The sequence below is a fragment of the Xenopus laevis genome, chromosome 4L (assembly GCF_017654675.1).
Source record: "Xenopus laevis strain J_2021 chromosome 4L, Xenopus_laevis_v10.1, whole genome shotgun sequence".
Taxonomy (NCBI): Eukaryota; Metazoa; Chordata; class Amphibia; order Anura; family Pipidae; genus Xenopus; species Xenopus laevis.
Genome location: NC_054377.1, coordinates 119062438 through 119089301, shown reverse-complemented (window position 1 = coordinate 119089301; position 26864 = coordinate 119062438). Strand labels below are relative to the sequence as shown.

The 26864-nt window shown below is 39.7% G+C and overlaps 1 pseudogene; it reads right to left on the bottom strand.

Annotated features, from left to right (window-relative positions):
• Nucleotides 1–24056, bottom strand: part of LOC108713561 — a 30264-nt pseudogene extending 6208 nt beyond the window's left edge.
• Between the last annotated feature and the right edge of the window lie 2808 nt (nt 24057–26864).

Genomic DNA, 26864 nt, shown 5'->3' with positions numbered 1-26864 from the left:
TCATACAGATTGAAGGGAAGGTTTGACCCTCCATAAGATAAATAAATAAATTGGTCAAGTTGTACAGTGCTGCATACATAAGTAGGGCTATACAAATTAAAATGTATATATAGGATGAAAATCCTACCTTTACTGCAAATCCTGATAGTACAGTGATGTCTAGTCAGGTGTCCGGGGAACTGAAGCACCATGGGAGATTAGTGGAAGAGATGTGCAGGGATGATTCTATATAGAACTTACCTTAAAAGGGTTGTTCACCTTTAAATTAACTTTTAGTATGATGCAGCAAGTGATATTCTGAGACAATTTGCAATAGGTTTTTCATTTTTTATTATTTGTGTTTTTTGAGTTATTTAGCTTTTTATTCAGCTGCTCTCCAGTTTGTAATTTCAGCAATCTGGTTGCTAGGGTCCAAATTACCCTAGCAACCATGCATTTATTTGAATAAGAAACTGAAATATGAATAGAAGAAGGTCTGAATAGAAAGAGGAGTAATAAAAATTAGCAATGACATTTGTACCCTTACAGAGCACTTGTTTTTAGATAGGGTCACTGACCCCCATTTTAAAACTGGTAAGAGTCAGAAGAGAAAGGCAAATAATTAAGAAACTATAGAAAATAAAAAGAGAAGACCAATTGTAAAAATTGCTTAGAATTGGCCATTCTATTAAATACTAAAAGTTAACTTACCTGTCGTAATACAGGACCAGCTCTTTGCACCAACTTTAGGGACAGCAGCAAGCAGGAACAACCGCGCTGTCCAAGGTGCTGAAATCGGGGATTTTAACCAGAGTCTGTAGGAATACAGTCTAATATTTTAAAGTCAACTAAATGCCAACATTCTGAGCCCTACAATTCTATTTCTCATATTCTGGGTCATGTATTTCTCTAGGCCATTTTCCCCCGACCACCACTACACACTTGCAAAAGCTCAAAGTGGACTCCCCTCTGAGGATGTAAATGGCATATGCATATAGCATCAGTTGTTAGAGAATGTAGGATGCCAATGTGAGTTACAAGAAGGTAAAGTGCCACTGCAGAGCTCCAGACTTTAACCTATTTAGGGTTACTGCATATTATAAAATTCACATCAGCCGGATTCAGTAGCATCTATGCCCCTTATACCAGTCCTGCCATGCTCTCTATTACATTGATGCTAGCTATCTTCAAAAGGAACTTTTTGCTTATTAGTCTAATGTAACTTGGAAAGACCTTAATAGAATTAAGTAGAAGGATGGGAGAGCTTCGCAAAATCAGGAAAACCAAAGCAACAACATTTTTAAAATACATCAACGGATATATTTGCTAAAGCATAAACTATAATGTTAGTATTTCGATCAATGAGTCAACAACAGTTTTGATTCAGCTGGAATCACTCACTAAAGAATTATAGCTTCAGCACTTGGTATGTAATAATGCCAAATAATGTCAAAATGTCACTACAGGGCAAACATTCTAAAAAAGATGAAATTGCTGATTACTTTCTTTAAGCATGTGACTAATGAATGCAGGGAGAAACACAATACTCGAGTCACAGGCTGTATCACACAGAGAAAACAATATAAAAGCTCACAGTAGGTAAAAAAGCATTGAGAATAAATTATACTGTACATTTGGTAAATACTTATCTCTTCTTTTCTCCATAGGGAAGTGGGTACAGATTAAGAATAGCTATCCTATATGTGTAATAGACAGGTTAATTGTTTATAGACGGGGGACAGAATGGGAAACACATGCGGTTAATATACCATACCATGGACAGAAAAAACGAATTACTAGCAATAGGGTCACAACGAAAATTAAATGAATGACCAGTCAATTCACTCTCATCCTCATCATGGTATTAAATATCTACCGCAGGCTTTATGGATCAGCTTTCTAGAGAACCATAGTTCAACATTAATAAAATTAATGTGATAACAGTGTACATGCATGAGCTCAGCTATGTGATCATGATATTGACATCGGTATGATCAATAACTTTGCAAATGCAAGCTCTCCTTTCTCCAGGCACGCCACACAAAGGGTGCACTTCTCTGCTTTTTGGAACAAGTATATGTAACGGTTGGCAGCCTGAATCTAGAACCAATGCCAAGCACCCTGGTCTTGGCTCGTGCTTCTAACTGTAGCAGCTGCCTTTGGCCTCGGGAGGAGCCCTCAGCTACTCAGATGCCGCCAGGTCTTAAAACGAGAGGTGCAAGGCGAAAGGTTCTAAACAAGCGAAGGGGCACAACTGTAAGCCTAAGTCTTTGGGCAGAAGATCGTGGTACAAGGCGTAAGGCAAAATCGTAGTCAGATCAGGCTGGGTCAAGGCAGGCAAGGGTCAAACCGGAGCAGAAGAGGTAGTCGGTATTCAGGCAAGGGTCAGGATCCAGAGGTCAGAATAGTCAAAAGCCAGGCAGGGGTCACAACAGGAATCAAAACAGGTTCAGACAGATAAGCTTAAAGCTCAGAAGCACCAGGAACAAACTCCTATAACGGGCAGTGTGAAATGAAAAATGTCCCTTTAAGTACATTTTTGCGCCAATGCGCGCTGATGTCATCACGCCAGCGCCTTTAAACCAGGAAGAGGAGCCACGTGCGGCCCTAAGAAACTGGTGCCTGCGGGGGAGACTGGCATGGCTTCCCTGCAGTCCCCCCACTAGACCACCAGGGTAAGTTGTTACTACAGTATATCATTACAACACACAGGTCGTGAGTCTTATTGCCCAAGCTGGCTTCTGTTTTCTCAGCTCGTGCTCAAGCTTGTAATAGCCTGGTATATAAACTATAAAATAACCCCACTATGTAATAAAATGTACTAAGTCTGCCCAGGAGCAGTAACCCATAGAAACCAATAAGATGTTTTTTTTCAAGTAGGTGACCAGTAAATGCTTCCTGCTGATTGGTTGCTATGGGTTTCTGCTTCTGGGCAAACTTAGTACCTTTTATTACATAACCCCCTAAATCTCTTATGAAGATGTTTTTTCAAACAATTTCCCAAATAACAACTATATAAAACATATATCCTCTTATCAATTGCTCTTCTCTACAGTTGATTAAAATGAACTGCTGCCATTTACAGTTAATAGTAATGGAAAATTGGTTAAAATAATATTAGTTACCGCATTTGCACCAGATTCAGAAATTTAGGTTGGTGGTAAGTGGCTAACACATATACAGTATATGAGCTGCTGTAGAACAGTGCCAAAGACTGATTAGCCCTATAGATAGGGAATTAAGATTAGAAATGGAAAATATTTTGAAAGAAGCATTTCCCACAATTGAATCTCATTTCTCATTTCTAAAACATAACACTTTTCATAAAAAAGGGATATGACCCATTTAACTCACAGCCTCCAACAATATCCTATAATTTGAGATTGCTCGTTTTTGTTGTCCAATATCTGACCTGGTACTAAACATCAATTGGCACACAATCACTGTAAGTAATGATACAAAACTATTAACAGTAAATGAAAGTGATATGTTGCTGCACAATTAGAAACAAAACAGGGTCTACTGGAATCAGGTGAAACTCAGAGGGTGGGTACATATGGCAAGAAGTGTGGTTGATACCACTAGCCAGGTGCTTATATTTTCTCAAACATATTTGTCAACTTGTTTTTGTATATAGACACATGCCAAACCTCGACCAGAGCAGCACAACTTCACAGTATCGGTCTGACTAGGTACATACACAAATAAACAAATATTTTGCTGAAATTGTCATTATAGTTGATTTTCCCCAATATAAATTTTATTCTGCAATAACAAGTACTATGTTTAACAGGGTTAGTCTTTCTATTGTATTTTATTAACCTTTTCCTTCATTCTACAAATCCCAATTTTCTCTGTGGTCTCTACCATACCATGCCATCTATCATAGCGTCTTTCTCTTTTATGTCTGCTTCATCCCTTGGTGCCTGATCTAAAGGAAATGTGTATAAATGAATGACTATAATGATAATACAAACAGGCAGGCATTCTCTGAGGGCACAAATCTGGGATTTCTGGGTGCTCGCAGTATTTGCATTTCAGTAGAATAGTCTGGATTATTGTGTGCGGCTGTTCCCAGCATGAAAATAGCATTCGATTCCCTTTTTGCTTCAAGTCAGATATAAATGAAACAGAAAGTTTTGCAAGCTGTAAAGATTCTGAAGTTTTCCATTTGTTTTAACTGTATGAAATTGAAAATAGATTTGTTAGAACAGCTTATTTTATTATGTGATATTTCTTTCTTTGCCGCAAAAAATAGAAAACAGTGGAGGTTATTAAATATAAGGTGGTCTTTGGTGGGCTGCCTTATTCCCATTTTTAATGAATAAGATTTACCGTCATCTTATTTGTCTGGAGGACAATACATCTGCACTGAAGTCCGGTAAATGAAAAGGGACAGGAAAACAATTCAGAATACCCATCGAATGCAGACAGAACTACATAGAGAATGATGCACAGCTCGTAGTGCTCCTTGCAGGCTGCCCGCAAGCAGAGGAAATTCTGGTGGACTGGGTTTGGTCCAGAAAAGCACTTTTGGGAACCAGCATCTCATGTTCCAGGACAGGTTTCCTGCAATGGTCTCAGCCATTAATCCTCACACCACTGTTTCCTTACACTGTTACTGTTATTGTTTAGGTATTTATTTTTGCCACCGTTGCTCTTTGAGTATCCTGTCCTTCCTAGAATTAACACAACAACAGATGGAATTATGATTTTGATCTTCAACTCTTAGGACTCAAATTTCTCCATTGCCTGTTTCTCCCTGGCTCAGACACTGTTCCAGTAGGTATTTCCTGGCTTCTGTGTATGGCTCATTCCACTGCTACCATTCAAGTCTGCATAGCCATACCTGTTCCACCCACCACTTATTTCTTTCATTGTAAGTCTGCCACCATCTCCCCTGTTACTTCTAAATCTGCCTCTGTTCTACACCTAGGCCTATTACACTCCAGCAAGTTATCTTCTCCATCTTCTACATCAGGGGTTCCCAACCTTTTTTACCCTTAAGTCATATTCAAATGTAAAAAGAGTTGGGGAGCAACACAAGCATGTAAAAAGTCCCTGAGGATCCCATATAAGGACTGTTATTTGCTATGTGATAGCCCCTAAGTGGAATGACAGTCCATAGAAGGCTCTGCAATCAAAACTTTCCTCCAAGCGTGGAATTCAAAAATAAGCACCTGCTTTAAGGCCGCTTAGAGCAACATCCAAGGGGTTGGCGAGCAACATGTTGCTTACAAGCCACAGGTTGGTGATCAGTGTTCTACATCAACAATGACACTACTATGTATTATTAGCTGATCACCCAGTACTGACTTCTAGTGGTCCTAAAATACTTACCTCTTCCAGCTGCATGTTAGTTCCAGCAACCTTTGCCTGCCTGCATCTGAAACCAAATACAGAATTCTATCTCTCATCTTAGTTACACTTATCTCATCAAAACAGCATGTGTTGTTATTTACCCTCAAAATTAAATTTTTGGACTGCTGAAACTACAGAGGTCCCTGTTATGATTATCCTTTACTTATTGATATTGTACCAATGCATTTATAGAGTGTCCCATCCTCCAGCACATGAGAGAAATTGTTTGTCCCAGGGGGTCTCCCAGAATGAATACATTCAGATGCTTCTCTGTCAGAGACTCATAATTCTGACTGTTGATAAGAAAACATATTAAGTCTACACTTTCATACCATTGGCTAACAGTGGACATTACCATTGTAACACAAAGTAGAATTCTGGGAATTTTAATGTAATGACATCTGAAGGGTGCAAGTTGCAGTATAGAGGAAATCCAAAACATTAGTGCAATCTGATATAATCCTTTTTAGGTAAATGTTTAGTTATATATATAATACTTTCCTTCCTAACTGTGAGACTGCTCTACCTGGCATCATAATGACAAAGTAAGACAAAGACTGGAGGTTTGACTGCAAGCAGACAATTGTGACTGCAGAAAATGATTAACTCTGTTCACATGGCTGGAAGCTAGCCAAACCGTAGTCAGTTAATGAGCTGCAGCCGACTCAATTTGTGATGCCACACCACAGATATAGTACCAAAGGAGGGAAAGGGAACACACGGCTCATGGCAATGTGGATTAAATGTGAAAAACATGATGAGAAGGAGAAATATTTGAGAAGGAGCGAGGCAGGGAATGGAAGCGAGCGGCTGTCTGCAGATAGACGGAGATCTGAAGTCCCCAGCACTGAAAGTGATGATGACTCACATGCTCCTTACATAAGCACTCAGTGCTAAAGTTAGAAAGCATCATTCCAGATAGCCTCCCCCTGCTCCGATTAGCCCACAAAACAAACAGACGTGTCCTTACACTGAGGAGCTCATGGATGTTATGGTGTCTCCAAGTGCAACTGCCCTTTGTGGGAGTTGATGCTGATAATCTTTCACTAGCAGAATGGCCAAATAAATGCTCTTTCTCCTCTCTAACATCTGTAGGTGTATTAGGGAATTTAAATGGCAGACTCGTTTTTACCATCTGGCATTATTCATCTGGCTGCTTCATTCTTCTATAGACGGCAGTGAATGGATTTGCACATTTCCTGCTGCAGCGATCAACACCACTTGCCATAAGTTCAATTCTCAGGTTCCGCAGGAAACATCAATGGATTCAAATTTAAGGGGAGTTGGTCTACTAGTTATGTTGATAACCTAACTCACATTAGGAAAGGGTAGGAGCAAATAAATTCAAATAATTAGTTCTGAAAAGTCACAGGACATGTCTGATTTACATGAATTCAAATCATTCCCAGGCAGGATTGGGGCACCCAGCAAGATGTCTCCAATTGTTACAGGCCACTGGGTCATAGCGTCAAGAAAGAAAGACAGATATGTTACATACAAGTATGGATATCATTCTGCTTTGTATGCAATACTAATAATTTCTATCCATACCTACTTAAAATGGATTGTGTAGCTTAGTCATTCTGCACTGCTGTTACTGCACATTGAGGACCTTTGTATGTACTAGACCATTAATCACTCATTCATGTTACATCTGCTGAAATGCTCAGACAGTCGCCTCAATGAACTGTGCCCGACATGCAACTGATTTACCAAAACAGCTATATATTTTGTGATACTGTGCATTGATGCCAATTTGTATTTAGCATGATGAGCTTAAAACACTGATGGACTGATGTATTCAGTCAGTTCATTTATTTAATCATATTCAAAAGGTAACTCACTAATGAATGTATGAACATCACTAATGTTTAAGGCAGAGGTTGAGAAAATGCGGTGCTGGTGTTCCAGAACCGTAGGTGGGGGGTCCGTATTGAAGGAGGGGACTGCACGGTTTCTAAAGAGGAGGTAGACAAAGCCATGAGTGCGCAAATGAATACCAGTAAATGGACTTATCCATTGAAGCACAAATGTGACATATTCAGAAGCAAAACATTTTTGTTGCACTGATGCTGTATAGAATCGATTGTTTTGATTTTTGTTCGATTTAGAGCCCTTAAAATAATGAATTAGCAGACTGAATGATCTAACATAGTTAAATCATGACATGGCTGTCTTCATTTCTATAACTCAAAGAAAAGTGGATATCATTAATAAGAGAAAACTGCCCAGAATTTTTTCTGCCATGTAATAGGGCTGACGTGAATACTGTACCTGTACAAGGGGACACAAAGCTTGGACTGAAGAAGAACAAGCATTTCCCATGCATGGATACTGATTCTCAACCAGGTATTTTAACAGTATTTGTTAACTAACAAAAGTTTACTTTTACCAAAAACTGTAAAACTGCTTGAGGCTACTTTAATTCCTCAATTGATAATATGACTTTTTCAGCTAACTGAAATTAGAGTTAAGCTTGAATAGCTTCACCATTTGAGAGGCAGGTTAATATTTAATAAGCCTGATTTGGTATGATTGGTGTCATGACATTTATTTGAACTGCTTATTGAATGGTGTACAGGAGAACTGTAAGAGCAAGAAGCTGGTGTCTCACGGCTTTGCCATCCATGCAGTCAACAGTCTGTTCGTTGTTGGTAGTTTCAGGGCAAGTAAGAACTGTGCGTATATGTATGTTCTCTGCAACAATAATTCCATTGTGTGTGTTCATTATACATATAGTAAAAGCTGAAACAACCTCTAAAGGTAATTAGATTGCCAAGTCAACTTTGCTTCTGGAACTCTTGTCAAAAGATGGAGTCTGATAAGCAGTTCTTTGTACGTTCTTATCCTAAGATAAACAGAGACTCTACCACCAGAAGATCTACCCCTCAAAGCTGAAGCAGAGTCTGTAGCCCAGATATTCAACCACAGTGCCATTATTGCTACTACTGAAAGGGCCATGGTTCTTGCACCCAGGCCCGGATTTGCGGGAAGGCCGCATAGGCACGGGCCTAGGGCGGCATGCCGCCCAGCCGCATTATGGGTACGTGTGCATCCCCATTCATTCACCAGTGCGCTGGGAAGGGGATGTGTAGGCGGGCGCTAGAACTGCGCGGCCACCTGGTCGGAACACGCGGCCTAGGGGCGGCCCACAAAGAAATCCGGCACTGCTTGGACCGAACTAAAGCTGGCCATAGACGCAAAGATCTGATCGTGCGAATCGAGGATTCGAACGATTTTCGAACTTTGTGTAGAGAATCCCGACATTTTTCATCCAGCGGAGATCAGTTGTTTGGTCGATCGGACAGGTTAAGAGATTTCTGACGCCTGCGCGTAATATCTTTGCATGTATTGCCGATCATATGATTTTCAGTGGGAGACTGTCACTAGCTTTGGTCGGACATAACTTTTGTAAGATTGCTGTCAGGGGCAGAACATCGGCTGATCTGATCTTCTGTTCTTTATTTGATCGGAATGGTTAGTGGCAGGTCGGGAGATGGGGAACTCCGATCGTTCAAGGATTCGAATGATCGGATCTTTGCATCTATGGCCAGCTTTGACCGTATCAATGAAATCTTTCAAAGAAAAATCTAAAGCCAATTTGGTAACTGCCAGTTTTAGCACAATATCAGACCTGCATGGCTATGCACCTATTTAGACATTTATCACTTAAGTATGGCTAATGATGTGATTGGCTGCAAGTGCAGTTGGAAAATGTACCTATAACAAAAAATATAAATATAATATATAATTGCTTAACATATTCCTGGAACAAGTCATCCAATTCCTTTTTAAACTTTTGAAGCAATACTAACTATAAACATGAAGATATCAAGCATATACTCTTTCTACTTTCTTTTTCACTCATGCTAAGCACATTTCAAAGGCAAAAGACACCAAACAGTTTCACCGTGCTTCACATGTTCCCGCATTTATCTTCTTCGTTTGATGCTCCCACATGGGCTACTTTGTTCCATCAAGGCGGCATTTAAAGAAAAGGAAATGGAAGAAAAATTACTATCCCTTAGCAGAAAAGCTACTTGTGTGTAAGTGCTCTTAGCAGTATGTTCTTTTTATGTTTTTAACGAACAAGTTTGAATTCATCTCCTGAGCTCTATTACCATGGACAAAAAACAAAGACAAAACAAAAACTTGGCCTCTGAGTCCTATCCCCTGGGGTCTCTACTTCATTCTATGTTAAGGGTGGAGGTAGGGGAAAGGCTAAGGGTAAAATAAGGTTTAAGTTATAAATGAAACAAAACAAAAGGGATTCATGCAGGTGATGTATTGTGGATGGTCCTGTCCTTGTGCCCCAGATGTTTTAACACTACTAAAACATCTTTATCAGTTAGGGAAAGGGAAAGCCAAGGAAACCCTAAATTGAACCCTAAATTGAAAAAATACTGAAATCAGGGATACTCTTGGGTCACAGGAAGGACGTCCCTAATACAGAAACAGATGGGACAGTTTTAGAAAGGATACCAGCATGCTATAGAGATGATTTAATACTAGACTGACCCCCAGAATTGTTTTGTGCTTACGCAGAACTTAAATATAGGCCTAATTATATTAAGCACTTAAATATAGGCCTAAGCATATGTGCCTATGATAAAGTGTTGTATAAGCATGAAACACAAAACTAATTTTTTTTGGGGGGGTCAGTATAGAATTTTAGTTGTAATAAAGTGAGTTTTTGACCTTTAAATTGTGCAAGAGTAATATTTAGTATTCATGTAGCTATTTCTGCCCCTATGGGATTTCTCTGCACAAATATATCTCTACAAGATTTTTTTTACTTTCTCTGGTTGGTCTTTCAATGGAACGCTTACACTTTTGTCTAGAATTTGTTTCAGTAATTACTTATAATAATAATATATGGCTGGTGAATGACTGGATTATTTCCACACAGACTGACAGACAGATGGTACTTGCCTAATGCTAAATTTCACTAGGAGACATGAATGATGTCTCAGTGTTGCCAGAAAGAACAAATAAAAGATAAAATACAGTTCTGGAATATAAAATACAGATTTCAAATTAACTCCCTTTGTTCTGACATGCTGCTGAGAGGTGAGCATGAGTTGGGGAAAAATGAAAGAGAGTTTTGCAACTCACAGTTAATTCTAAGCAATGTTCTTGGCGAGGTAGAATATTGACTGAAACTCAGTATATCCACAAATCAAACAATAATTTAATCCTTTAGATGAATGGTAAATGTTTCTGTGTATGCTAAAGTATCAGGCCAATAGCAGAGGTCAACCTCATAAAGCATGCATTTGGTGAATTCATTATTTTCTGTGTCACCTAAAGTAACTGGCCACTCTTTAGTAGACATTGACCTCATGAAGCATTTGGTAAAGTGCTCCTTCAGTAGAGGCTGACCTCATTAATTCTATACATAAAAACATCAAATGAATGATCTTATATTTACTGGTTGTTGATCATGACAACATGGGACTATGTTGCTGTGTATAGTAGTATGACGTTGCAGTGATGTGGCCTCGTTCATTATATGGAGCCTCCTCCTGACATTGGGGCAGATTTACTAAAGGGCGAAGTGAGTAACGCTGGCGACGATTCACCATCGTTGCCGATCTGAGGCACTTTGACGATTTACTAACGGGCGCAGGCGTAACTTTGCTAGCAAAAGAGACAGACGCTAGCGGTCATTCGCACTCTATCGCCAGGCGAATTTTCGCTCTGGCAAATGGACGTTACTACGCAAATTCACTAAGATGCTGATTTTACGAAACATTACCTCTTTCACCAGACTTGCCTTCGCCAGCTCAGACCAGGCGAAGTGCATTGGAGTGCATAGATCTTCCTTATTCTTCTGTTACTTACATCATATTATTAGTGGAAAAAGTTTCTAAGTCCCAAAAAACACTGGCGTCTTTTCCAATTTTCAGAGTGATAGGCTGCAAAAGTCCATAAAATATTTTTTGGGTAAGACGGTTCCCCCATACAGTTTCTAACATATGGAACATTAACTATACACTGGGCTTATGTGTAGGGCATTATAACAACTTTATTTTCTTTATTAAGTTTCCCTGGACTTGTGTAATGTAATGTATTTGTTGCAACATATATACGTCCATTAAACTTTAACATTTCCCGCCGTATGCAAATTAGCCTGAGCGAAGACCTCCAACGAAGTTACGCTAGGCATTATTGAACGCTAGCACATCTTCGCTTTGAAGTAACGCTAGTGAAAATTTGCCAGCGTTCGGTGCCCTGGACACAACTTCTCATTTTAATAAATTAGCGTTGTTGAATTTTCGTCTGGCGAATTTTCTCCGCTTAGTTAATTTACCCCATTGAGTTATTTATGTGTTTTTGGGTTTTTTTGCCTTTATGACTACACAATATGAGGAAAGCTCAGAGAGATCAGGGTTCTTGGCTTACGCAGGGTTATCTCTTAGGGCTATTCCACACGGGGAGATAGCCTTGCGTTTGCGGTCGCGGCGACAAAGCGCCGCGCCAGTCGCCGCGACCGGCGCAGGCGACAGTTTTACATAGGCGCCCATACAAAACTGTCGCCTGCGCCGGTCGCGGCGACTGGCGCGGCACTTTGTCGCCGCGACCGCAAACGCAGGGCTATCTCCCCGTGTGGACTAGCCCTTAAGTGAAGCTTATCAGATCAATCCTAACAACAGAGTTGGTGGAGGACATTTAGAATTGGTAGTCTGACTTCCCCCAGCCAATATTTCTGTAAAGGGAAGTAAAATCTCATTAATCCTTTTGAGAGATGCAGTGAAATAACCAGAAATAAAATACAAGAAAGCAGCTTATCTCCCTGGAGGTGAAATAGATTGTGAAGAAATAAAAGTTTCCAAATAGAGTTATCACAGGGAAGGTAAATTCTCTCTGAAAAGGCGGAAGCAATTTCAATATATCTCTCTCCAAAGAAATCCCAGTACAAACAGCAGAAATCTGAGGCTTTTGGGATTAATAACGTTGGTTGATGATAATGCAATACTATATGCTTTCATATATGTATATTCTTTTTCATATATAGCACATACACATAAGATATAATGGGTTGAAAATGATTGGGGCACAATCAGATTTATTGTAGGTAATAGCAGCAATCAGGCCACTTCTTTACAGAAAGGGCAGTAGATTAGTCAAACAGTTTGCTATTTTAGTCTTCCGGAGGAGATGTATGCTCTGTACTTCCAGCGCATGTATTAAAAATATCCTGAAATGAACCAATGTGGGTTTATCATAAAGAATTGGAAGTCCACCTGTACGAATGCTAAGTCGATTTCAGAGAAAATAATTCAGGGAATCAAGGGACTCCCTGAGCTAAAGATATACTATAATTACAGGTATGAAATCTATTTTTTGGAAGCCAGAAGGATCAGAAACTGAAAGTGCTTTAAAATAATCAAAATATAATCTACTGTTGTCCTGCACTAGTAAAACTGATCTGTTTGCTTCACAAACACAACTATACTTATACTGTATAAACAAGCTTCTGTTTAGCAATGGAGACAATTGAAATAGGGCTAAATGGGGCACGGGTTAAATTGTGGATCACAGATAAGCTCTGTTAAACACTATTATATTCTACAGAGCTAATCTGCTTTGTAACCTGAAACTTTTCTCCTTTGAATGGCTGCCCCCACCGCTACAGAGCTGCTTATTTATATAAACAACAGCATTGTTTCTGAAGCAAGGTTTAACAGTGCAGGGCAGTAATACATTATATTTGTATTACTTTAAAATACTTTTATTTAATGGTGTTATTGTTCTTTAACAGCTCCACATAAGTACCTCCTTAAATCAAACTTGAGATATAGTACATAGAAAGGAACACAGAGTATGGTCCTCCCAAGCAAGAAGAGAGGAGGTAATGATATTTTCAGATCAAACGTGGGCTTGTTTATATTCATAGGACATTTTCTCTTTTTCACATTTTTTCTCATAAATGAGCCCTCTGGTTCAAGTAGGACACCATCCAGCCTCATCTCTATGGCCACCTGTGTCTCCAATACTATGTTCCCCAGCCGTCTCATATTTTACAATACCATCACCCTGCAGCATTATGTGCGCTCTCAAGCATCATGTCTCCCCTAACCTTGAGTGACTGCTAAAGGAGAACTAAACCCTAAAAATGAATGTGGCTAAAAATGCCATATTTTATATACTGAATATATTGCACCAACCTAAAGTTTCAGCTTGTCAGTAGCAGCAATGATCCAGGACTACAAACTTGTCACAGGGGGTCACCATCTTGGAAAGTGTCTGCGACACTCACATGCTCAGTGGTCCCTGAGCAGCTGTTGAGAAGCTAAACTTAGGGGTCGTCACAAATTATCAAGCTGATGCTACAGTATTAAATTCTGATGCTAATTGCACTGGTTTCTGTGCTGCCATGTAGTAATTATCTGTATTACTTACTAATCAGCCTTATATTTTGACATTTCTATTCTATGTGTACTGTATATTGTGAGTGGGTCCTTAAGCTCAGTAAGTGACAGTAGCACAGAGCATGTGCAGTGAATCAGCAGAAAAGAAGATGGGGAGCTACTGGGGCATCTTTGGAGACACAGATCTTTATTGCTTAAGTGCTGTGGTTGCCTTTGGATGGTGCAGAAGCCCAAAACATAATGTACAACATTTCTAGCTACTTCTTTATTTAGGCTTTAGTTCTCCTTTAAAATAGCAGTTCGCTTTTCTTTTACCAAAATTTACATTCTTTCCTATGCTTTATCCCAGATTGGCTTGAGCATTTACACATTCCGAGTGCACTAAATCTTACAGATATAGGTTTGCATCCTGTGTGACATAAGTGCATAATGAGAATAAATTGCTACTCTTTTTGCATACAGAAAATGCTTAGTGAGATACAGTAGTTACCTTCATATTTCTTTTTGTATTTGTCAAACAGTCTGCAGTCAGAAGATGCATGGATTTTGTTACGCTTAATTAAATGGATATGATCAGTGTCAAGTGCACTAATAATGCAGATTTGTAGTCTTAATGAATGCACAGATAAATATTAAGTTGAGCTGCTAGCTAAAGAGGCATCAAAAGAAGCACACTGCTTGTGCACAAGGGTTAGAATAGCATTAAATACAGGTATGAGACCTATTATCCAGAATGCTGGAAATAACTTTTTGGGGGGTTTTCCGGATAAGGGTTTTTCCCGTAATTTGGATCCCCATACCTTAAGTCTGCTAAAAAAATAATTAATACATTAAGGGGCCAATTCATTAACTTTGAGTGAAGGAATAGAAGAAAATATTCTTTGAATTTCAAAGTGTTTTTTTGGCTACTTCGACCTTCAACTACGACTTCGAATCGAAGGATTCAAACTAAAAATCGTTCAACTATTCGACCATTCGATAGTCAAAGTACTGTCTCTTTAAGAAAAAACTTCGACCCCCTAGGTGCCCATAGGCTTGGCTAAGTTTTTTTGGTCGAAGGATAATCCTTTGATCGTTGGATTAAAATCCTTCTTATCTTTCGATTCGAAGGATTTAATCGTTCGATCGAACGATTATTCCTTCGACCGTTTGATCGAAGTATTTGCGCAAAATCCTTCGACTTCGATATTCGAAGTCAAAGGATTTTCATTCCCAGTCGAATATTGAGGGTTAATATTTGACCCTTGATGAATTTGCCCCTAAATAAACCCAAAATTATTATTTTGCCTTAAGTAAGGATTCATTAGTTCTTAGGTGGGATTAAGTACAAAGAACTGTTTTATTACTAGATATGAGATCTGTTATCCGGAAACCCATTATCCAGAAAGCTCGAAATTACAGAAAGGTTGTCTCTCATAGGCTCCAATTTATGAAAATAATTATTTAATTATTTCCTTTTTCTCTGTAATAATAAAGCTGTTTCTTGACCCAAAACTATGATATAATGAATCCTTATTGGAAGCAAAACCAGCTTATTTGGTTTATTTCTGGTAGTCTTAAAGTATGAAGATCCAAATTACAGAAAGATCCATTATCCAAACTATGATATAGTGAATCCTTATTGGAAGCAAAGCCAGCCTATTGGGTTAATTTAATGTTTACAGGATTTTCTGGTAGTCTTAAAGTATGAAGCTCCAAACAGAAAGATCCATTATCCGGAAATCCCCAGGTCCAGAGCATTCTGGATATCAGGTCCCATACCTGTATCAGGTCCCATACCTGTAGTATTTATTTGATTATAATGGCGTCTACGGGAGGTGGCTTTCGAGTAATTCCGATTTTTCTGTACAACGGATTCAAAATAACGGATTTTCTGGTCAACAAATCCCATACCTGAAGTATTTTGCCGTATATTTAGATCTGATAAAGGATTACAATGGACAATATACTTAGGGCTCTTACTGACAAGTGGTTGAAGCTGCGCTCCCCTGCGTTCCGTTTTTCTGCGTTCAGCCGCAGGGGAGCGCAGGAATAGACGCATTATTTCTTTTTCAACGGGGCTGTACCCACACAGGCGCGTGTAGGCGCCGAACGCAGGTTGACGCAACGTGCTGCATTTTTCCTGCATTCAGCGCCTACACGCGCCTGTGTGAGTACAGCCCCATTGAAAAAACTTAATGCGTCTATTCCTGCTTCAACCGCTCGTCAGTAAGAGCCCTAATAAAATGAATGATCGCCTTAATCACTCTCAGTAAAACAATAACTTACAGTATAATATAATGTGTCTCACAAAAGGAAACCAGTGTGCGCCTTGCGGGAGTCCATTTTTCCGCAATCATCATAAAAGTTACATTTTAAATTTGTTATTCCGTCATCCCTATTTGTTATACTTTATGCACATTTATACCCTCTGTACAATTCTTACTACCAGCTGAGCCTGCCTGACTCATCTGTATTTTTGTGTTGATTAAATGAACCTGCGTCCTTGGTACAGACATTGCTTGGTCTTCTCTCAATTCTTTGGGGCTTGTTCAGTAACAAGTTCAAACCAGGCTACGTAACATAGCAAGTGACTAGATTTTAACTTCGCAAAAGCATTTATGTAAATTTAGGTGTCAATTTATAAAACTTCTAAATTGCGTGTTTTTTCCCACATTCCTTATTCAAATTTACTTTCCTATTTTTGGTTTATTTTCAAGTTTTTTTTATGTGAATAAGCGCAATCGTGTCTTTCCAGTACAAGTTTCATGAAAAAAAGTACAAGATCATGAAAAAAATTAACTGTAATTGTGATTTTTGCAAAAATTTTGCAAAAAGCTCAAATTTGCAATGAATACATAGTAACATAGTAACATAGTAAGTAAGGTTGAAAAAAGACATGTCCATCGAGTTCTTTTTTAATTAAAGGAAAACTATACCCCCAAAATGAATATTTAAGCAACAGATAGTTTATATCAAACTGAATGACATATTAAAGAATCTTTCCAAGCTGGAATATATATTTACATAAATATTGCCCTTTTACATCTCTTGCCTTGAACCACCATTTCATGACTGTATCTGTGTTGCCTCAGAGATCACCTGACCAGAAATACTACAACACTAACTGTAACAGGAAGAAGTGAGGAAGCAAAAGGCAGAACTCTGTCTGTTAATTGGCTCATGTGACCTTACATGTGGTTTGTATGTGAGTCCAGTAAATCTTACGATCTCAGGGGGTGGCCCTTATTTTTTAAAATGGCAATTTTCTATTTATGATTACCCAATGGAACATACTACTAAAAAAGTATATTATTATGATAATGGTTCATTTACATGAAGCAGGGTTTTACACATGAGCTGTTTTATGCAATATCTTTTAATAGAGACCTACATTGTTTGAGGGGTATAGTTTTCCTTTAACTACCTATCTGCCAGTTGATCCAGAGGAAGGCAAAAAACACATCTGAAGCCTCTCCAATTTGCCTCAGAGGGGGAAAAATTCCTTCCTGACTCCAAAATGACAATCGGACCAGTCCCTGGATCAACTTGGACTATGAGCTATCTCCCATAACCCTGTATTCCCTCACTTGCTAAAAAGCCATCCAACCCCTTCTTAAAGCTATCTAATGTATCAGCCTGTACCACTGATTCAGGGAGAGAATAGATCTGCCCCTTCATCTCACTTGCTGTTTGAAAAATTAAACCCCTGAATCAAGGGAGCAAGTTTAAAACTAGAGTATCAAAATTTACAGCAGAGTGGGTTTACTGTTAGCAGCCATCATAGCTCTGCTATTTTAAAGAGATACCATATAGGGGTGAAGGCTCACCCACACAAATAGAAAGCACCATTGACCTGCATATGCCATTTCTGGTGGTCTTCAATTCTAGTGCCAAGCAATGGACTGGTCATCAAGAGAGTACCAGAGCCTTCAGCATGGTGAACTTAACTGACCTTTAAAATGCATATTGATCTCAACTCAAAATACCAACAAACAAGAAAAAATGAACTTATAACTTAATAACTGCATTTAAATTACGGATGCACCAAATCCACTATTTTGGATTTGGCCGACCCCCGAATCCTTTGTCAAAGATTCGGCCGACTACTGAACCGAATCCTAATTTGCATATGCAAATGAAATCCTGATTTGCATATGCCAATTAGGGGTAAAAGGGGAAAATATGTTTTGCTCCCTTGTTTTGTGACACAAAGTCATGCATTTGGATTCGGTTCAGCCGAATCCTGCTGAAAAAAGCCGAATCCTGGCCGAATCCCAAACCCAATCCTCGATTTGGTGCAATCCATAATTTAAATGGCAAGGGGTAACAGGCTAGAAAGAATAGCTTCATATGCACAGCTATATTAAAGGCTCAGTATCATCAATAGAATAAAAAGATTCAGTTTTTTAACTTCTGATATAGTTTATATACACAAACAATTTTGTGACCCAGGGGCTGCCATGCAAGATTCATAAGGACTTTAGGGCCTACATTTGCAGATAAGCTTTTGAAAAACTCAATGTGTCAATAGCTAGAGGTCAAAATGTCATTTATAGTTCACCACATGCCTACAAGATGAAAATCTCTCAGGCTATGGCACACAGGGTGTCAAAATGGCCTTAATCACTCCATCAGAGTTTGGGAGCAGTGTTAGCATGTCACCACCAGTGTCTGCCATAGGCATGCTTTGCTATGAGAAGTGTTGACAGCCGATAAAGGGTATTTTGACTGCCAATGTTCTCAGCAAGGGCACCACAGCCATAGCCCCTCTCATATAAAATAGGCCAATAAATATTTTAACTGCAGGTGCTGGATAATGTTTAATTGTAAATAATAGATGTGTAGAAGTTCAAGTTATTTCATTTTTGCCTTCAAGGCAATACTGATAAATGTTGGGCAACTATTAGTTGCAGCAGTGCATATTATTCCATGATCTGATATTTTCAAAATAAATCAGTTAATAGTGCTGCTCCACTGAAATCCATTTCTCAAAAGAGCAAACAGATTTTTTTATATTCAATTTTGAAATCTGACATGGGGCTAGACATATTGTCAATTTCCCAGCTGCCCCAAGTCATGTGACTTGTGCTCTGATAAACTTCAATCACTCTTTACTGCTGTACTGCAAGTTAGAGTGATATCACTCCCTCCTTCCCCAGCAGCCAAACAAAAGAACAATGGGAAGGTAACCAGATAGCAGCTCCCTAACACAAGATAACAGCTGCCTGGGTGATCTAAGAACAGCACTCAATAGTAAAAACACATTCAGTTACATTGAGAAAGAAAAACAGCAGCCTGCCAGAAAGCATTTCTCTCCTAAAATGCAGGCACAAGTCACATGACTTGGGAAGCTGGGAAATTGACAAAATTTCTAGCCCCATGTCAGATTTCAAAATTGAATATAAAAAAATCTGTTTGCTCTTTTGACAAATGGATTTCAGTGCAGAATTCTGCTGGTGTAGCACTATTAACTGATGCGTTTTGAAAAAAACATGTTTTCCGATGACAGGATCCCTTTAAGTAGGGTTGCCACCTTTTAAAATAACCTTTACCAGCAGGTGGAGGGGCGGTCTTAAAGGGGTGGGGCTGTGACGATAAAGGGGGTGGGGCCAGGCGCGCCATTGGCTGGCCGGATTGTGACGTCAAAGGGGACGGAGCCAAATGTGCGAATTTGGCAAGAAGCTCAGGAAAAAAGGTACGTTTGGAGCAGGCTGGGGGCAGGCCATGGGCTTTATTTAAGTGTATTACAAATTTACCGGCAGCTACATTGCCGGTAAATTTGTAATACCGCCCCCGACCTTGGCTGGTGTTTTACCGGCTAGGCCGGTAAAACACCGGCCGGGTGGCAACACTACCTTTAAGTAGTGCAACTCCAATCAGTTTATCATGTTCTCTGCCAGTTGAAAAACATTACAGGTATGCGACCTCTTATCCAGAATGCTTGGAAGGGACCTGTGTTTTTTCTGATAAGAGGTCTTTCCATAAATTGGATCTCCATACCTTGTCTGCTAAAAAATTGTTTAAACTTTAATTAAACCCAACAGAATTATTTTGCTTCCAGTAACGATTAATTATATCTTAGTTGGGATGAAGAACAAGGTACTTTTTTATTATTCCAGAGAAAAAGGTAATCATTTAAAATTGTTATTATTTTATTAAAGTGGACCTGCCACCCAGACACAAAAATCTGTATGATAAAAGTCCTTATGAAATTAAACATGAAATCCAATTTCTATTTTTTATTAAAGCATTCATAGCTGTTGTAAGCTCATTTAAAAATCTCAGCTGTCAATCAAATATTGCCTGCCCCTCCAATATGCCTTAGCCATGGAGGCAGAGCAGGCATTTACTTTTACTTTCCATTCAGCACTTCCTAGATGTCACTGCTCTCCCCACATTCCCATATTCTCTTTACTATTTAATTGTGTAGCCAGGGCATTGGAATGGACACCGGGTCCCCCATTCTGGTGCACAAACAAGATTCTCAGATGATGCAAGGCTGATTTTTAATGGTTTCCTAGTTCCTAAGCTAAGACCCCATCTCTCCTGCTGATCTGTCTGACTACTTTGCTGAGCTGGCTGATTACTGTTACTTTGTATTAACAGCCATCTATCCTCAGCCTGCATCCTCCAAACCCCACAATTCCCAGCACATGGGATTTCAATAAGGAAAGGAACATCATAGTGCAATGCATTGTGGGTTATGTAGTTCCTGTATGTTGTCTGTAAGCTGTGGAATTTGTAACATCAGTGTTTAGTCCCTCCTTCCCTGCCAGGATTTAAAATTATGCAGAAAGTGAAGAACTGTTTAACAGCTGGATTTCAGCATAGAAAATGGCATTTATTCATACTTTTTGAAGTGAACTATGATGGGTATTTTAGGGGTTTCTGTGTTATGTGGAAATTTTGGTTTGGAAGCCGGAGTTCCCCTTTAAGTAAAATGTAGGGGAGTTGAAATATAGTCATTCCCCAGTAGTGTTTACTCTAGCAATAGGATGGATTTGTGTAACTAGGCTGGGGGATTTCCACATTAAGTTTAGGTATACTCAGCCCAAAGCTTGGATTTTTCCTTTTGAACAGGGGTATCACGTAAATTCCCTAATCCATAAAAAGGAGGAAATCCAACTCTATTTGGACTCCACTTGCTGGAGGAGGGTGGATGTTGCCAGGGACCTAAGACAACAGGTCTTACTTTGAGGCCTTCTTTTCCTACTGAGGCCTCCTGAGAAAGGAAAAATGCCTCAAAGTATGGACAGGGGGCCTCAGTAGTTGGAAGAAATCTTCCTGTGTCAGGTTCCCAGCAGTAAGGCTATCTAATGTGAGGGTTAGCTCCTTTACGGGGGAATGTAATAAAAGTCGGTAACGGAAAAACTATTCGCAATGCGAAAAGTTATGCCATTGCGCGAAGAAATTCCACTTTGAGCGAATTTACTATAGCTTTTGCAAACCCAGATATTGTTTAGCGACCACTTCCGGAAGACCGTTTGCGAATTTTATCGTTTGCGCCAATGCGCAGTCAATGTAATAAAACTTATTACTGAAAAACTTGTTTTGTTCGCTCCAAAAGATTACGACACCTTCAAGCACTTCTTAAGAGTGCGCAATTAAAATTCGCAATGCGCAATTAAAATTTGCATTGTAATAGTTTAAAGAACAATATTACATTGCAAGATGTGGATTTTTATTCTTATAGGTGCGAATTGTTTTGCTTTTTGCAACTTTTATTACATTCCCCTGTTAAAGTACTAAGCAACGCAGCCAGAGTCTCTAGTGAGCACAGCAGAATAGTGATGGGTGAATTTATTTAGGCAGGTGCAAATTCGCATGGAATATCTGCGTTTTGGCACCAGTGAATAAATTAGCGAATTTGCCGCAAACTGGCATCAATTTTTTTGGGCGTCGGCGAACAGTTCTGACGTCAGCGACAATTAAACGGACGCCCATTGACTTTAATGTGCGCCAAAAGTCGCCGTCATTGGAATTGTCGCTGGCGAAACTGGTCAAATTCACCCATCACTACAGAAGTGTTAGTCGTCACTTGCTGGTATGGATGCAGGTATGCAGCCATCAAACTAGTCCATGCATCTACTACCTCTTAGCATTTAAACACTATGAGAAAGGAGCTCACCTAGTTATGCCATTATATCCCACTGGGATAATAGTAAATGGGACTTGTAGCATCTCTGTTAGAATCTTAACAGCGCCAGATATAATTAAAGTGTTAAAGTACAGTAGAATATGTGAGATGCCATTAAAAAATCGGTATTAATTACAGTTGTAATCCACAAGAGGAAACAGCAATCAAAGCTAAGCTATGATCTACACAGTCTCTTGCTTACAGCAGACAGGCGATAAGATAATCTCTAAAGGGCTTGAACATTAGGATATTGAAATATTTAGATGGCATTGATTGTGAGTCCTCGGATATCTGATTCCTTCAAGAATAACTGGAGACCTGTATTTTATGAATGCTGCATATATAGTGCTGCTCTGAGAACATTAATTAAACTATTGTGGTTTTATAGAAATTGATACTTTTAATGACTTTCTCTTGTAAAAAAAAAAACATTGTATAAATAGACTTTCTAGATAGCATGAGTCTGGACCAGAACATTTATTCTGCGCTTGAAGGACACAGTAATTAAATTGTTTACGTCACTTAAAAATGGGTCCTGTCACCCGAAGAAATAATTCCAAATCCTATGCTGTGATGTCAGTCAAGCAAATAAACTATACTTATACTATTTCAATTGTTTAAAATCTTGTTTCCTTCAGTTTTGGAATTCACAATCACAGCAAGCAGGCAGCAGCCATTTTTGTGGAATTAACTTAGCATCATGCCAAATTGTTAATGTGCCAGAATATGCGACATGAAGCCCATGTCCATGCACTGGCTACATGATTCGATGATGATAAGGGAGGGGGAATGTAAGAGTGCAATGACATCTAGGAAGTGCAGAAGGGAAAGTAATTGCCTGCCCTCCCCCCATGCCTAAGTCATAGAGGAGAGGCAGGTGATATATGACTGACAGCTGAGACTTTTAAACAAGTTTATAACAGGTATGGATGTTTTAATAAAAAATGACTTTTATTATACAGCTTCCTTTGTCTGAGTGACAGGTCCCCTTTAAATGTAGGTAGCCTGACTGCCCAGTTGCACACCAAACAAATATGTATAAGCATAAAAACTTCACCAGTAGAATAACTCACCAAATTGAATGGGTGACCCAGGTGCTCCTGCCCCAGGCCCTCAGCTCAATGGAGCGGACAATCTGTATGTAGAAAAACAAAGTGTTGGAGCAAGGCACTCAAGTAGGTCACCCATAGACCAGACTAATAATATGTAAAAATTAGAATTTTTTCTAATTTTTGACACCTCCCCAAAGGTAGCATTGGGGTTCTGTCCCTTGATGGCAGCTTGTGTGTCACGGAAAAAGAGAGCATATGCAGACAGGGGTTGCGGCTCATTTGGGTCTTTCTTCTTTTTCTTCTTGGGAGTTTTTGGCTTCTTGGTTTGCTCCACAATGATGCTCTTAGGAGAGTTATCCTTCTTAAATCTTCCATGTCTTCATCATGCAGAGAGCTGGTTGGTGATGGGGTGGGAGAAAGATGGTCGTCGGGAGACTGGACAGGATGCAGGATAGCCCCTCCACCAAGGCTCAAACCAAGTTGGGAGCTCAGCTCTGACTGATCAATAGTGGTAAGATGGTCGTGTCCCAGAATCCCAGATTACATGTCTGTCATTGATACATCTATGGTGACAGGTGGATTTGCACTGTATGGAGTGACTATGGGATGATCCAAGTCCATAGCCAATCCAGTTCCAAGGAGCCCTCCAGTCTGATCCATCACTTCATGGGCCATCTCAACTGGCATGTCCAAAGTCTGTACACCATACTGTGCAGCAAAACCCTCATCTTGTACTCCAGAAGAGTCTGCAAGGTCATCAAAGTGGCCAACTACATCAGCATACTACAGCATACGTTTGTTCTCTCCAATCTCTCTGCGTGTTGCTGTCATATATCGCCCCCCGGTCCCTACTCTACTTTCTTGGATCACTTTGCTGCTTGGCTTCCATACTTTCTCTCCAGCGAGACAACTGCTCTCATTTTAGGTGACTTCAACATCCCCATTGACAACTCTGCTTCTCCTGCCACCTCTAAACTCCTCTCTCTAACAGCTTCATTTGGTCTCTCTCTCAGTGGACCAATTCACCTACCCACATCGAGGGTCATGCTTTTGATCTTATATTATGCCACTCGTGCCACCCATCCAACCTTACTAACTCTCCTTACCCCCTATCTGACCATCACCTACTCTCCTCTCTGATAATACTTTCATCTGCACTATCACAACCATCTCGCTCTACCCACACATACTGAAACCTTAACGCCTTTGATCCACAACAATTATCAACAGTATCAGCACAACCCATCTCTTATATTAACAATCTTTCCTGTCCCAATATGGCTGCTTCTCTCTACAACAATGCCCTTTCAACAGCTCTTGACTCCCTTGCACCTTCTACCACCCGTCACAGCCGACCAGCTAAACCCCAACCCTGGTACACTGGTGTAACTCGGTACCTCAGAAGATGTAGTAGATCAGCTGAGCGACGGTGGAGAAAGTCACAAAGTGATCCTGACTTCATCCACTTCAAATTCATGCTCTCCTGCTACAATCGAGCTCTATCATTAGCTAAAGAACAATACTTCTTTAATCTCCACTCTGTCCTCTAAACCACAGCGACTGTTTACCACATTTAACTCACTCCTATGCCCCCTCCACCCATTAATGTAACTGCCCAAGATCTTGCTCATTTCTTTAATGAAAAAAATCGATCTCATTAGGCTGAGCATTCTGTCTGACAACAATCTCAAACTAACGTGCAGTCCACTCACATCCACTTTGCACTCCTTCACCCCTGCAACACTAGATCAAAACCCACAACCTGTTCCCTTGACCCCATACCCTCTCGCCTCCTCTATCCAATCTATGATACACTCTCTCCTGCACTTACCCACCTATTTAATCTTTAACTCTCTACTGGTACTTTTCCATCCTTATACAAACAAGCACCATTCACTCCTATCCTCAAAAAACCTTCCCTTGATCCCATCTCTCCAGCTAACTATCGTCCGGTTTCCCTTCTTCCATTCGTATCCAAATTACTAGAAAGGCTTGTTTACAAACGCCTGATCCAGCATCTCACTCACAACTCCCTTCTTGACTCCCTGCAATCTGGCTTCCGCCCATCACACTCAACTGAAACTGCACTCACCAAAGTAACCAATGACCTTTTACTGGCAAAGTCTAAAGGTCACTATTCCATACTCATCCTTCTAGATCTCTCTGCAGCCTTTGAGACAGTTGACCACACACTCCTCCTAGACATTCTATACTTAGCTGGCATTCAAGACACTGCTCTTTCATGGTTTACGTCTTATCTATCTGACCGTTCCTTTAAAGTTGCCTTCTCTAACTCTACTTCTACTACATTGCCTCTCTCTGTCGGAGTTCCTCAAGGCTCTGTTCTAGGTCCCCTGCTGTTCTCGCTCTATACAACTTCGCTAGGAAACTTATTCAGTCATTTGGACTTCAGTATCACCTTTATGCTGATGACACCCAACTCTACTTGTCTACTTGTTATCTTTCTAATTCTGTCCTTCCCGTTACAGATGTCTCTCTGCTGTCTCCTCCTGGAGGTCACAGCGCCACCTGAAACTAAACCTTTCAAAAACAGAACTCATTATATTTCCTACAAGATCTTCCCTTGTCCCTCAGTTATCACTCACAGTAAACAACACCACCTCTAATTCAATCACACAGGCACAATGCCTAGGAGTTATCCTAAATTCACATCTGTCTTTTTCACAACACATTCAAACACTTGCAAAATCTTGTCGTATTCAACTGCGCAACATTGCCTGAATACAACCATATCTCAGTTCAGAATCAACTAAAACACTGATTCAGTCTCTCATCATCTCCCGCCTTGATTACTGCAACCTACTCCTCGCAGGTATTCCAACAAGTCACCTTTCACGACTCCAATCTGTTCTAAATGCGGCTGCTAGACTCATTCATCTATCTCACCGCTCAACATCAGATGCTCCCATATGCATGTCCCTTCACTGGCTCCCAATCTCCTCTAGAATCAAATTCAAATTACTTACACTCACATTCAAGGCCCTTAATAATGAAGCCCCTCCCTATATTTAATCTCTGATCTCCAAATACACTCCTTCATGCAATCTTTGCTCTGCTTCTGATCTTCGCCTCGCTTCTCCTCTCATCACTTCTGCCCATTCTCGTCTACAAGACTTCTCTCGGTCTTCTGCTTTTCTCTGGAACTCTCTGCCTCGAGCTGTCAGACCTTCTCCTTCTTTCCAAACTTTCAAGCGCTCCTTAAAGACCCACCTGTTTAAAGAAGCTTATTCAATGTACCATAATTAATCAATCATTGCTGTATCATAAATCACAAAATTGTTTCTAAAATCCTAATGTCTCAATTGTACCCTAACCTTTAGTTTGTAAACTCTAATTTGTAGGGAACTCTAATCCTTTTGTACTTTGTAACCCTTGTTTGTTATCCACCATTTATTCCCTGTTTGTTATAACTAAGGTAAAGCACTGCGTATCTTGTCGTGCTATATAAATAAATGATGATGAAATATTTTATTTGTATAAACAAATCATGCCTAACGCGTTTCGTGTCACTGTGTTTACATAACTATCTGTCTTGTAGGTCAGTAAGCCACAAGGCACATACAGCCTCCTAATAAACATGTAAATAATCCTGTTTGCACCCATTCTCGTGTGACGGCACCTGACCTTGTGTTCATAAATGACCCTGTACCTGTGCTCCCTAACTTTTAAAGCTATATTATATTCCTGTTTTGAATGGGTTCATCTCTTACTTGGTAGTGAAGAATGTTGTACTCCTATGTATTATCATGTATTATTGTGTATTCACAAATATGATTATTTAATATAAAAAGATACATAACTGGAGGTTTTATCTTTTCGGTGGCCACTCCCCATTAAGCCCCCACAATGCCCAATTGTTTTCAATACAACTTCCTGGGTTAACACAAATTCGGTTGCAAATTACTGTGTTACTGTGTACAATTATTAAGTGAGCACTTTGTCAATGGGTTAAGGCCA